At 38.1% G+C, this 13,731-nt stretch overlaps 1 long non-coding RNA gene across 1 annotated transcript; it reads right to left on the bottom strand.

Moving 5' to 3' along the window:
• Window positions 1-255: 255 nt before the first annotated feature.
• LOC131184810 (uncharacterized) lies at window positions 256-9,061 on the bottom strand. Its single transcript, XR_009152033.1, has 4 exons — window positions 8,963-9,061; window positions 8,255-8,358; window positions 7,455-7,656; window positions 256-3,774 (listed from the first exon to the last, which is right to left on the bottom strand). It is a non-coding gene; the product is annotated as an uncharacterized LOC131184810 (long non-coding RNA).
• Window positions 9,062-13,731: the final 4,670 nt, after the last annotated feature.

Here is a 13,731-nt window from a genome sequence, read left to right as displayed (position 1 = left end):
ATAAATATTCGCAAAAACTGATGCAAACATCTTAAAAGAGTAAAATAAAGTTAATTTAACAAAATAAAATTGCCAAGTCCTTTTCCTTCCTTTCCTACAGTGGTCTGAAAGTTGCCTGGCATAGAATTAAACTAGAGAGTTTTGTTTCTATTCAATTATATTTTTTAACTTTTTAAAGCATTTTTTACTATCTATTCACCCGAACTGGTAGTAAAAAAAATGCTTTAAAAAAGTAAAAAAAAAAGGTTCTGACAATCACGCAGCACAGCTGATTGATTTTTTACTTTTTTAAAGCATTTTTTACTACAGGTTCGGGCAAATAGGTAGTAAAAAAAACGCTTTAAAATTGTCAATCAGCTGTCAGTCAGAACCTCTCTTTTTTTTTACCTTTTAGCATTTTTTTTTTACTACTGGTTCAGGCGAATAGGTAGTAAAATAATGCTTTAAAAAGTTTTTTTAAAAAGGTTCCGTCGATCACGCCACACAGCTGTGATCATCGGAACCTTTTTTTTACTTTTTAAAGCACTTTTTACTACCGGTTCACCTGGACTGGAGCAAACCAGTAGCATTTCACCCCATTCTATTCTATTCTATTCTATTCTATTCTATTCTATTCCATTCCATTCCATTCCATTCCAAAAACCATTCAGCTACAACAAAGAGGCCGTTTCAAAAAGAGATGTAGGCCATTGTCCCATTCAGAAACCAATTACCAGAGAAGTGATCAATCTTGTAATTAAGATTTAACAAAGAAGAAAAGCAAATGGCCTCCATCATTTTTAATTCCACAATACCCAACCACCCAAGGCCATTCATAAATATTCGCAAAAACTGATGCAAACATCTTAAAAGAGTAAAATAAAGTTAATTTAACAAAATAAAATTGCCAAGTCCTTTTCCTTCCTTTCCTACAGTGGTCTGAAAGTTGCCTGGCATAGAATTAAACTAGAGAGTTTTGTTTCTATTCAATTATATTTTTTTTACTTTTAATGGTTTCCTCTGATTCATTTCAGCTTGATGTATGTTTATGATGACATTCTCAAAGCTCAGGGGAGGGTTTACTCAGAAATCCAAGTCTATCATCTCTCAGGGTAGGATTGCTCAACTTCCAGGAATTCTAAGGGAAAACCACACAAAAAACATCCATATTTGTGCAGAACTGCCACCCTAGACTATTGGCTTTGCTCCCCCTCCCCAAAAAGACAGATATCAGAGTTTAAACTTTTTGTCAGAAACCTTTGATTCTGTGTGAGTAGGGGATTTTTTAAAAAAGAGTCACAGAACTCTAAAACATGTATTTCTGGAGCCCAATTCAGTGTAGGGTGTTGTTTTATCCCTACGTACCTTTGCATGGTTGACATAAAGTAGGAGCAGCTCTCCAATTCTCAGCCAGGAGTCCTTTTAGGTTCTGCTTACTTACTAAAAGCTGGACCCAGAAACTTTTGCAAAGGATACATTCTTCCAGTGAGCCCCAGATTGTCCCCTCCCCAAAAAGGGATTTCTTTCTTATAGGCTAGCTTTGCATGATTGCAATAATGCCTAAGGGAAGCCTATACCTGTGATAATCTAACTACTGATTAGATCCAATCCTGTTTAGTTTTTCTGAGATCAACTAAATCCCGCCCCCTGTTCTAACCTCTAATACAGGGGTATCTGATTTTGGCAACCTTAAGACTTGTGATCTTCAAATCTCAGAAAGGCTGGCTGGGGAATTCTGGGAGTTGAAGTCCACAGTTCTTGAAAGTTATCAAGGCTGGACACTCCTGTTCTAATCCCAGATGTTTGATGCACATGTGGTGTAGGGTTTCCTGCCTAAGCAGGGAGTTGGACTAGAAGAGCTCCAAGGTCCTTTCCAACTCTATTATTCTATTATATTCTATCAAGTAAGATATGCAGATCTTCTCTTACAGGACCGGAAAGCTACTTCCTGTCTGGTTTCTCCTCTTTCCTAGATGCAAATTTGTACTTGACTTGGGTTAGTAGATCTAATCACTTTGATAACAACATGCATGAGTTGTTGTTGTTAGTCGCGAAGTCGTGTCCGGCCCATGGCAACCCCATGGACAACATTCCTCCAGGCCTTCCTGTCCTCTACCATCCCCTGGAGTCCATTTAAGCTCACACCAACTGCTTCAGTGACTCCTTCCAGCCATATCATTCTCTGTCATCCCCTCCTTCTTTTGCTCTTCTTCTGCATGAGTAGGCCAATGCTATCCAGGCCTACAAGAGATGGGCCACAACCAGAAGAAACTAGAATTCTGTCATGCATGCAGATAAAAGTTTTTTTCTGATGTTCAGGAAGGACGGATTTTAAGCTGCTTTCGGTTTATATTACAGCTTTCATGTGTTTTCCATTTCAACACAATAAGGAACAAATTTGGCAGTACAGTCAATGGGTAATACATGTGGCCCTGAGGCGGTAAGATGCACATCCTTTCCCTAGAGTATGGTGTCATAGGGTTATTGTTCTTTTTTCCTGGAACGAGTTTCGATACAATTTATTCCCTCAAAGCTATACAATCAAGAGTGATTCCTATCAGAGTCAGAACAGGATGGCAGTTCATATAATCTAGCAGTATAATTAGACCGTTGCCAACTCCGTTTCACTGACAACGCGTGCGATTGCTTCTTGTGCCCCATCTTGACTTTACACTGCCCGACTTGCTTGGTACAGGGAGCAGATTTCCTGGCACACAATGTGCAAGAACATGCTGAAGGAATCAAAAGAACCATCCTGGCATGATCTACCCGATCCAAGAATCTTGGACAGCGAGAGAGACAAAGTTTATGTTCTGCATTAGATCACTTCTCCCCCTTCAGCATTGATGTAGAAAGCTTGAACATCCATGGAGATTGTTTTCAATCCACTGCATAAAATTGGCACTGAAAACTGCACTGCAAATACACTGCTGTCGTCATTGAGAGGCAGCCAATGGGAGGTGATAAGACTGCCGTGCGACTTCAGAACAGAGGTGTGCTTCGCGAGAAAGAAAAAAAGAGGTGGAATCAAATCACAGCAACAAGTTAGTTTAGATAGTGATTTGTGGCTTTGTCGTGTCCCACTCCTCCGCTGACGGCCGGGTCAGGGAAATCCGAATCAGGTGTGCCTCTGCAGCTCTGCCAAAGTCCTAGCAAAGTCCTCAGGGCAGGCAGGAGACCAGAAAGTGACTTCAGCAAGATATGTTTAGACTTTGCTTGACTCAGAGAATGCCAGAAAGCAGATCCTTTATATAGGCCATGGGGTGTGGCTCCATGACTCAGCACTTATCCAGGCCTGCCCCTCCCTTCCTTCTGTTGCCTCCGCCTATCAAGTCTTCTGACGCGAGGGTCACTCCAGTCGGCAGCTGTTGGCAATTGACCTTCCTCAGGCTCACATGCTGTGGAGGAGGGGGAGGGGTCTAGTTGCTCCGTTTGCCTGGGCATGGAGCCAGAGCTGGGGGCTGGAGGTATTTCTTCCACTTCAGCCTGTCTGGGCATGGAGCCAGGGCTGGGGCCGGGAGGCATACTAGAACATTCCTCCGTGTTCGGAAGCAGATAAGAAGACCCCGGCTGAGGTGAGATTGGACGAAACACAACAGGCTTCTTCAAGTCCTGTAAGACAAGGATCCGCAACCCCGCCACTGGTCAGTGGTATGCCAGTAACCAGTCCACACAAACAAAGCCCAATCCGTGGGATGTAGGTAACACGTGAAACTGTCCTTTGGTCCTCCGGTCCATGGAAAAATCTCTTTCCACGGAAGTGGTCCCTGATGCCCCAAATGTTGGAAACCGCTGCTGTAAGGAGCAATAAATGAACAATGAGAGGAAAGGAGGATCAGGAAGGCATCTCTTGAATCATCTGCATGCAACCCAAGGAAAGAGGAATTATGCCTCTTTCTGCTTTTATTGCAGGAGGTGACCAGGCTGAGCCCGAGGGAGGAGGCAAGTGCATCATAAGTCTCGAGTCCCTTTGTGCTCACAAGAGATCTAAGTCCAGCCCACCTTTGACTCTTATCTACCGCTAATTTGCTTGGGCTCTTACTAGTTAATTGCAATAATACGCGCACGAACAACCGTTTCATAGTTCCCATCACCAATCTCTTTCCACTTATGACTGTATGACTATAACTTGTTGCTGGCAATCCTTATGATTTATATTGATATATTGATCATCAATTGTGTTGTAAATGTTGTACCTTGATGAACGTATCTTTTCTTTTATGTACACTGAGAGCATATGCACCAAGACAAATTCCTTGTGTGTCCAATCACACTTGGCCAATAAAAATTCTATTCTATTCTATTCTATTCTTTACTCAATGTATAGCATTCTAAACTTGACTGTAAAAAATACTATTTTTGTAATAGAGTTGTCAAAGTCTGGAATGCTCTGTCTGATTCAGTTGTCTCAGCTACAAATTTTCACAGTTTTAGTCACAAATTGACTTCCGTGGACCTTACTTCATACTTAAGAAGTCCATAAAGGGGGGGGGCATAAGTGCACTAACATGCCTATCGTCCTTGTCATTGTATTTTTATATTATTCCTGTTTTCGTTTCTGTTTGACAAATTACAATAAGTAAAATAAACAATGAAATAAAGAAGTAGTTCAGATTCTTGTAGAGAAGTTAACCTTGTAATAAATCTTTATACTCATTTGAGGAGAGGGAGGGAGGGAGAGAGAGAGGGAGAGAGAGAGAGAGAGAGAGAGAGAGAGAGAGAGAGAGAGAGAATAAGAGAGAATTTGGTTCAATTTTTTAAGACGGCCACATGGCTCTTCTTCTAGCTGCTGGTGCAGTTAAAAAAAGACAGTAACCCAGGCATGTTTTCCTAAACTCCGTCTCTTTCAGTGGAGATTGGAGTAGGAACAGGATAATCAACTTTGGATCAAGCACACAAGTGTGTAATAGCCGTTATTAAAATGTGAATGTCCTTCTGTACTCAGAATCTCAGATTTCCCGGTACAAACTGTAATTTGTTAAGGATCTCTCCGGATGAAAATAGAACTAACAGACATTTTCTTTATAATTTGCTACAAGATTGGGGAGAAAAAAACCAAATTATATCTACCAAACAATTATTACCCTGACAGCCTCAGTGATAGGAAACCCATGAAGACATTATTCATATTCGTTGTGCCAGATTTCTTTAAAGTGGTTCTTTGGCTTTATGTACAGTATATGTTGGTTTACTGTATTTGCATATCACTGGCCCCACATGGACCCTCAACAGTTTACACAGAATATATATTTTAAAAAGCCATAAAACAAATATAAACCTAAGCTGTCCCAGTGTTTTAGCATGCAAAACCCAGATTAAAAAGACCCAAAGACTGCTGATTAAAACCTTCATTTAGATGCTTTTAGAAGAACCATATCTAAATAGACAAATGCACTCCAAGTAAATGGGTACACATACTCGTTTAGTGACTGCCTCAGATAGTGACCATTTGTAGTTATATGATGAAAAAATAACTTTATGACCAATACTAGCATTTAAGACCTTTGCAGATCTGTAAGGCAAAGAAATGTTGAAGTACCATAAGCACAGTTGTGGTTCCATGTAGTAATTGCTTCACTTAACAACCAAGTTGCCAGTTCCAATTATGGTCACTAAATGAGGACTACCTGTAGTTAATTTGCAGCCTAAGATTGCAAACGCATCCTTATTTGTAACTCAAGTTCAAGGAAGTCTAAAGGATTTCCTTTTAAGTAGATATTCATAGGAGCAGGGTGTGACTCAGCACAAGCCAAGAATCTGAGGAGTTTTCATAAATACACTTTCTAAAAATCCCCAATTATTAAGATTTAATCATGGCAATATTCTAATGTACATTTTATTGATTGCAGAAGGAATGAAATTTTGCCTGGGCCAATTACATGAGGTAATTATTTGAGTATTTCCATCTGGCCACAATTCTGTGTAGGTCCAAATTTTGTAGAACGAGGGCCAAGCTAAATAACAATACCACTATACAGACTACAATTGAATGTAAACCACAAAATGTTTGTTTAGAAAATTTAAAAAAAAACAGAGCACAAAAAAGCACAGATTTCTACAATATCTTTCTTGGGTTAACATCAAGTGGTCTTGTTTAGTGGTGAAATCCAATTTTTTTTACTACCGGTTCTGTGGCCGTGGCTTGGTGGGTGTGGTGTGGCTTGGTGGGTGTGGCAGGGGAAGGATACCACAAAATTTCCATTCCCATCCCACTCCAGGGAAGGGATCCTGCAAAATTCCCATTTCCTCCCCATTCCTGGTGGAAGGATATTGCAAAATCTCCACTCTGGGGCCCGCCAGAGGTGGCATTTGCAAGTTCTCTGAACTATTCAAAATTTCCGCTACCAGTTCTCCGAACTACTCAAAATTTCTGCTACCAGTTCTCCAGAACCTGTCAGAACCTGCTGGATTTCACCCCTGGTCTTGTTCCTAAGGCCATGTTTGTTAAACTATGGCTTTTACCAAATAAATATGCCATAAAAGGCATCAGGCATATTCTATGGCGAATACCAAGCCACTGAACATTCAAAATGGATAAAGTCACACCAAGCCAAAATCAAATTAGATTATACTCAGTACAATGCACAAACTTACACACAAACGAAAATTAGTTTTATTGCTCTCCTAAACAAGAAGTTGCAGGATAACGTTATCCAACTGTCTCCTTCTGAATACTGAAAGTTGGGGCGTTTTTGGAATACTGCTTTTGCTTTCAAATATATAAAAGAAAAATTCATCTAAATCAGATCCAAAGCCTGAATGTCCAGCATAATATTCCTGCTGGTTTGGCCAACCAGATGACCCAGTTGAAGTTCACAAGGAGGAAGAATACAGAATAACAGAGCCGGAAGAGACCTTGGAGGTCTTTTAGTCCAACCCCCTACTCAATAGGAAAAACTATACCATTTTGGACAAATGACTGTCCAGTCTCTTCTTAAAAACCTCCAGTGATGGAAAACTCACAACTCCAGAAGGAAGCTATTCCATTGATTCTTCTCACTGTTGGGAAATTTCTCCTTAGTTCTAGGTTGGATCTCTCCTTGATTAGTTTCCACCCGTTGCTTCTTGTCCTGCTTTCAGATGCTTTGGAGAATTTATTCTCCTCTTTTCTGTGATAGCCCCTCAAATATCATATCATTTCTAGTCCTTCTCTTCATTAGGTGACACATATATACCAAACATGAGTAGAAGAGGTAATTTTGCCTAATATTGGTCACTACAACACGTTCTTCTGATACTAGTGCTAGCCCACACATCAAGCTAATATGTGCTTTAAGTGTGTTCATTGATTAACAAATGAGCTGAGCATAATTTATCAATCAGTTCTAAGTTATTTCAGCGTAGTTCTTTCCTTTACTACATGAAGGAAATAAAATATCCGGTATCTATTGTCCTTCATACTATGCCTAAATTAATTTGCAGCTATATAGAAGAAGAGTTTAACCAGATTCAAATTCCTTGCTCATTTTTCTCACCATTGTAATCTTTCCTTTGAGAAGAATTTGAATTGTCGTTTTCCAACTCTGCAACCGTCTTCAAAGTGAAGTGACCAGAATTTCAAGCGTGATCACTTGCTCATTGTGTAAACACAAACATTACTCTACCAGGCGACTCCTCTGCTGTCCAACTTCAGATCCTCCAAGGAACTCAGAAGCCCTATAAGATCCTGATGTGTCACTGTAATAAGAAACAGAAAAGAGACAATTAAATGACTTTTCTAAGAATGAAAGGCAAATTTGTTTATTAAATGACAAATTATCTCATACCTCCTGCCAAGCAAACTTAATGAGGTTTAGCCAATGTGAAAAAAAGAAATGTATTATTCACCAATTAATCAATGGAAGGCCTTGATGAGTTGTTCCTAACTGCCAGAGGTTTTAAGGACTGTAGGCCTCGCCTGATCCAATGGACAACAGTAGGACAACTCACTCAAGTTATGAATGAATGTGTTATGAGGCATTTTCTAAACCTCATGGTGTGGTCTAGGGCAGAAGAGTTGGGAGAAATTTGCACTGAAATTAAACTACCGGTAGATTACCGCAAGAAAGAAAGATGTCAACTCGCAAAAGCATTTCTAGTCTACTCTGGAGTTGCCACTAGAAGCAAGGTGGGAGTACATTCCATGCATACCTTCTTCCAACGGTGAATCTCAGATTACCAAAGCTGGGGTGTGAAGTGTATTTCTACAGCCCGTGGGAGTGCCTCGTTGGAGAATGTGATTTATGACACAGACTAAAAGGAGGGAGGGGACAGTCAAAGATGGGCCGTAACTTACGTGATGGCAGAAGTAGATGCAGGCATGTTGCTCCTAATAAATCATTGGATTCCTTTTGAAACTTGGCTCGAGACTCATGATTTAATTAGGGCATCTATCAGAACCTTCACAAAAGAACTTAAAATTAATTAAACCAAAATTAATTAAAAGCTTCACTTTCTAATTTTATATTAAAATATTTCTCTGATTGTTTATCAAGTATAATTTTGATAAATGTTGCTAACTGGGATGACAGCCTTTCCTGATACGGGACCTTGCAAATGTGTTGGATCTTAATTTTAGGAATCTCGCATTGGCTGAAATGTTACTGGAGTTGATACCCAACACATTCGGAAGGTAGCAGAATTGAGAAAGGTGGATAGATTACAGGAATATCATAGATACTACACAGGATACCATAAAACCTGGGCCTTTCATTCTGGAAGAAAAAATGCTGCTAAAATAAATATTTATGTCATGAGTGGAAAGGAATAAATTATCATAAACTTATTAAAATTAATGGCATTGTGCCTGATGATGTTACCTAGATGGACAATGAAAAATCTCCAAATAACTAAGCTCAAGCAGTCCCAAGCACTATACAGTTCCACTCTGAGTTACTGATATTCTCTTCTATTTCATATAGGATATCTAAAACATCTTTTTTATAGATCATGGCACATCTTTTGTTGCTATGGGAGAGTCATGCCTTGTAGATATGAAACACACCTTTTGCAATTACTGTAAGGAAGACACCACAGCTCAGTGGAAATATATCTTCTTTTCAAGATCTCAGATTCAGACCGTGTCATCTGCAACCAGAACGACCAAGAATGGCTGTGGTTTAGCTTGCAAAACCTTGAGACATGCCAAAAACTTGGTTTATTCAGCAATTAAAACTCAGTTTAGCACAAGAACTAGGAGTTTCCTTTGCCTTTCCTTTCCATTATTTGCAAAAACCATCTTTCATTCTCAACTAGTAAGAGTTGTTTGTTTCCTATTGCTTTCATTTTACAGGCTTTAAGTCAGATGCCCATAACAGAGAAAAAGAAAACCTCCATCAATGCTGTAAGAAAAACTGAGGAAATGATGAAAAGCAGAGACATAAAGAGCGGAAAAGAGAAAAGTGGCAGTGCCAAAACATTTTGAAGTCTAACGGTGGATGTTTGGCTTTGGATTTTCAAGCAACGTTTTTTAAATTTGCAAATCTGGATGGAAGCCAATGTTTACTGGGAACTTTGGTGAGGTTAGAAGATTATTAAAAATGAAGAAAACTACTGTCAGTATAGAAAAGAGCAATGGATGGATAAAATAAAATGATTTATTAGCCCGGGGGAATTCAAGTCTATTAAAATGCATTTGTATATGTTCACTAATAATTGATCAGGGAATATTGATGATATGAAATACAGGATATGAAATGCAGAATAACAGAATTGGAAGGGACCCTGGAGGTCTTCTAATCCAACCCCTTGCCCAAGCAGGAGACCTTATATGACTCTGGACAAATGGCTGTCCAATCTCTTCTTAAAAATCTCCAGTCATTGATGGAGCACTCACAACTTTGGGTGGCAGGCCACTTTACTGATTATTTATTTTCACTGTAAGGAAATTTCTCCTTAATTCTAGGTTGGATCTATCTTTGATAAGCTTTGATGTGAGGAGGGGAAAAGAAAGAAAGCAATACAACTTAGATTAAAGGTCTAAATTTTGTTTAGAATTTTATATATATATATATATATATATCTATATCTATCTATCTATCTATCTATCTATCTATCTATATATATATATATATATATATATATATATATATTAAAAGGGGGGAAGGAGAAATAAACCATAATGGAAGGAATTGGGGAAAACTTCATGTTTGCTTCAAACTCTTTTGTTGTTGAATAATAGTTGTGGATTTTGGGGCAAATGAAGAATAAATTGGAACAAAAAGGCTAAAGTTTATAGCAAGAATAAGGCAATGAAAGTGAAGCTAACCGTTCAGGGAACTGCACAGGTCCAAGGAAAATTATCAACCATTTGATCCTTCCCGCCACTTTTTTTTTTCCAGTTCTAAAAGTAAACTTCCTAAGAAGAGAAAAATAAAATTATTTAAGATCAATAATAGATCACATTAGCATCCGATACGACCTTATTTATACTTTCTTCTCACCCCTCCCCCCCAAAAAAAGTTAATGGTAGTCCTCTATCCATTTCCAACGTAGAAGTAAAAGATGACTTGATGGGGATGCTTGGTTATTGGGTTTCTTCTCCCTTAAAAAAAATCCTGCTTGTAAAATATAAGAATTTGTTTGTTTGTTTGTTTGTTTGGCCAAGTGTAGTTAGATAGACAAGGATTTTGCTTTGAGTGGTTAGACAAGTATGGTGGGGGAATATTATTTAAAAAAGAGAGAGAGAGAGAGAAAGGGAGAGGGTGAGAGAGAGAATACAGTGAATGGAATTGTAAGAGTTAAAACCCACCATCTCTAATAGCAAGATGAGTCAAGAAACATACTCTTAAAGGAAGATGCCAAATGGATGATTGCACAGCATTCCCAAAACAGGATTGGGCAACCTGCATGCGACATCAGCCGTAAGTTCATCTATCTTAAAGTTGAGTAACGCAACTTCTCTAGAATTTCCAGCAGGAATTTTGCTCATCCACGTCCAACGTCAGAGGCGAAATCTGGGACTTTCTGCATGCAAAACTGGTCATCTTCCAGTAATTCATATTCATTACCACAATAGCCAAAGGTTATGAACCACCATTCATTCAATGATTAAGGCATCAAGCTAGAACCTGGGACACCGGAAGTTGTAGTACCACCTTAGGCACGAAGTCAACTGGGTGACCTTGGGCCAGTCACTTTCTCTCTGCCCTAGGAAGAAGGCAATGGTCAACTACTGCTGAAAAACCTTGCCAAGAAAACTGCAAGGATTGTCCAGGCAATCTTTGAGAATTGGACACGACTATGCCGAATGAAAAAAAAATGATCCACCATAGAAACATGGAACTATGCAATTAATTTCCGAGGGCTGTGGAGGAAATGTAGTGATTGTCCACAGTGCATACTTTCAACTCACACTTTGCAAAAAGGGCTTTTGTTAGAATTGCAAGTTAATTGAGACAAATAAACAGCCTCTTTTCCAGACTTTCAGAGTCTTGTTTCCTTCCCCCATTTCGCAACATTGGATAGTTCTACCCATGGAGTCTTTTCAATTGCTCCAAATCAAAGTATTTATTTCTGTTCGTAAATTTACAAAGCCAGGATGGCACACGTTTTTCCCACACTCTCTTGAACCCAAGCAAAACACCTACACGAATAGTAAACATAATCCAGTCTGGATATATATATATAGAGAGAGAGAAATTTTCCACATTGTCCTGATTATTATGATGCTAACCATGCATGCTCCATCTTCTCGTTTAAATAAATAGGACCACCCCCTCTGTTTTTACAGTAGTGTTTCATGGAATCCATGTGTCTGGCCCTGCGTATAAAGAACTACAAAAATGAAACCCCCAAACAAAACAAAAACAGTGATTGTCAAGGCTGTCACCTTCTTTTCTGGCAGGGCTGCTGTACCCTTCCCCGCTACGAAAGAGTTGACCAAGGTAGTAAAGATGTGCTCAGCAGCTCATGGGAAGAAGTCACTCAAATCAAGGTAAAACCTGGAGAAACCTAATGCTCAGGATTCAAAAGCCCACCTAGCTTCATTACTTGATAACCTTTCCTTCTGCAAATCTTTTTAGTTGGGGACCATCCCTTTACGAACATGGTAATGTCGTTAGGAATATCTGTATTTATTTAATAACGTTTCTTTTGTATCATCTTAGAATTTACAACTGGGCAACAATTGTCTTTTGGATAGATTTTCGGGCTTTGTGTGGCCCTGGGGTTTCAGACTATCCACTTCTGGAATAAAATAAAAGCCGAAGCCATCTTTAGAGAATTACGCCAGAATCGCACAAGGTTATTGCCTTCCCTGTCTGTACTGTAATCTGTCTCTGTAGAGTCTGTAGCAATGCTTCTCCAATTAAACTTATTCTCTTAAACCTTTACTAACTCTGAAAAATAAATCTTCATTACTGATACTCAGCTGCCATCTAGTGGGCATGAAGGAAAGCCTCAGTCTCTCTTGATTGGATAAATGGGATGAAGTAACCAAATATAGTTGGTTAATTTTATATATATACGGTAGCAGCACAGATCTGAGTACTTTTTAAAGGCGTAATGCCAGTGATCTAATCATATTGTCTGCTGACTTAAAACTGACCATATAACAAATTATTACTATTTATGATTCTAGCAACAAGGGAAATAATTTTCAAGAATCAGGAATCAAATCACAGATTTTCCTTGGCTCGCCTGCATATTCAAGTAAGGCAAATAGCAAAAGGCTAGAAACTTACTTTATGCAGTAAGGCTTGTAGCTTTACAGGGTATTGTTTATGAGGGGGAAAATGTATTTAATAAACAATAAATGTGCTTAATAAACATTTAGGACTACACAACCTAACTGATTGGTATTTAGCATTACTGAGCTCCGTAACAAGATTTAATCAGGGATCTGTACTTGTGGACCATATGTTAAAATAACTTGTTAATAAAAGTAATATTGTCATGCAAATCAATTTTTAAGTTTTATTAGGCACACTCTTCCAGAAAAAAATTCTCATATAGCTCAAGACATCAAGAATTTCTTAATTTCTACACAAAGATATATTCATCCCAGAGACTAATTTGGGTGAGATTTCCTTTCCCCTCGCACACGTAAAAATATCAAATCTTCTTGAAGAAAAATAAGCATGTTTTTAATATTAATTAGCATTTTAAAATCATCTCTTTAGGCCAGTAGTATAGAAATATGAAACTTTCTAATTGTAAAAGTTCAACTCACTTGATTATACGCTACAATTTCTAGCTCTCTACTTTGCTGACATCCAACCACAGAAAATCCTATTTACTTTTTTTTTGCGGAGATTGGGGAGATTTTAGGGGTCCTAAATATAGATTTTTCCCCCTCCATTTGAATCCATGGAACTAACATATTACTGGGAAAGAGATATAATCTTTATTGGATAGAAAACACAAAGACACCATCTTACTCAATTTTTCTTTCGCCGCGAGCTGAAGACATATCTATTCTTTCAAGCAGGACTGGCTTAAATAGGGTTTTTAAATATGGATTTTATTGGGGTTTATTTTTTATATTTTGTATGGTATTTTAAATTTAGGCTATTTTGAATAAGTTTTTTAAAATGTGTTTTATTGTAATATATTGTATTATTTTATTTGCCTGTTCACGGCCCTGAGTCCTTCGGGAGAAGGGCGGTATAAAAATTAAATTATTATTACTATTATTATTATTATTATTATTATTATTATTATTATTATTATTATTATTATTATTATTATTATTATTCTAAAAGATAATAATAATAATAATAATAATAATAATAATAAGAAGAAGAAGAAGAAGAAGAAGAAGAAGAAGAAGAA

The sequence above is a fragment of the Ahaetulla prasina genome, chromosome 13 (assembly GCF_028640845.1).
Source record: "Ahaetulla prasina isolate Xishuangbanna chromosome 13, ASM2864084v1, whole genome shotgun sequence".
Taxonomy (NCBI): Eukaryota; Metazoa; Chordata; class Lepidosauria; order Squamata; family Colubridae; genus Ahaetulla; species Ahaetulla prasina.
Note: the sequence above shows the minus strand (reverse complement) of the source record. Positions and strands in the feature narration are given on the sequence as shown.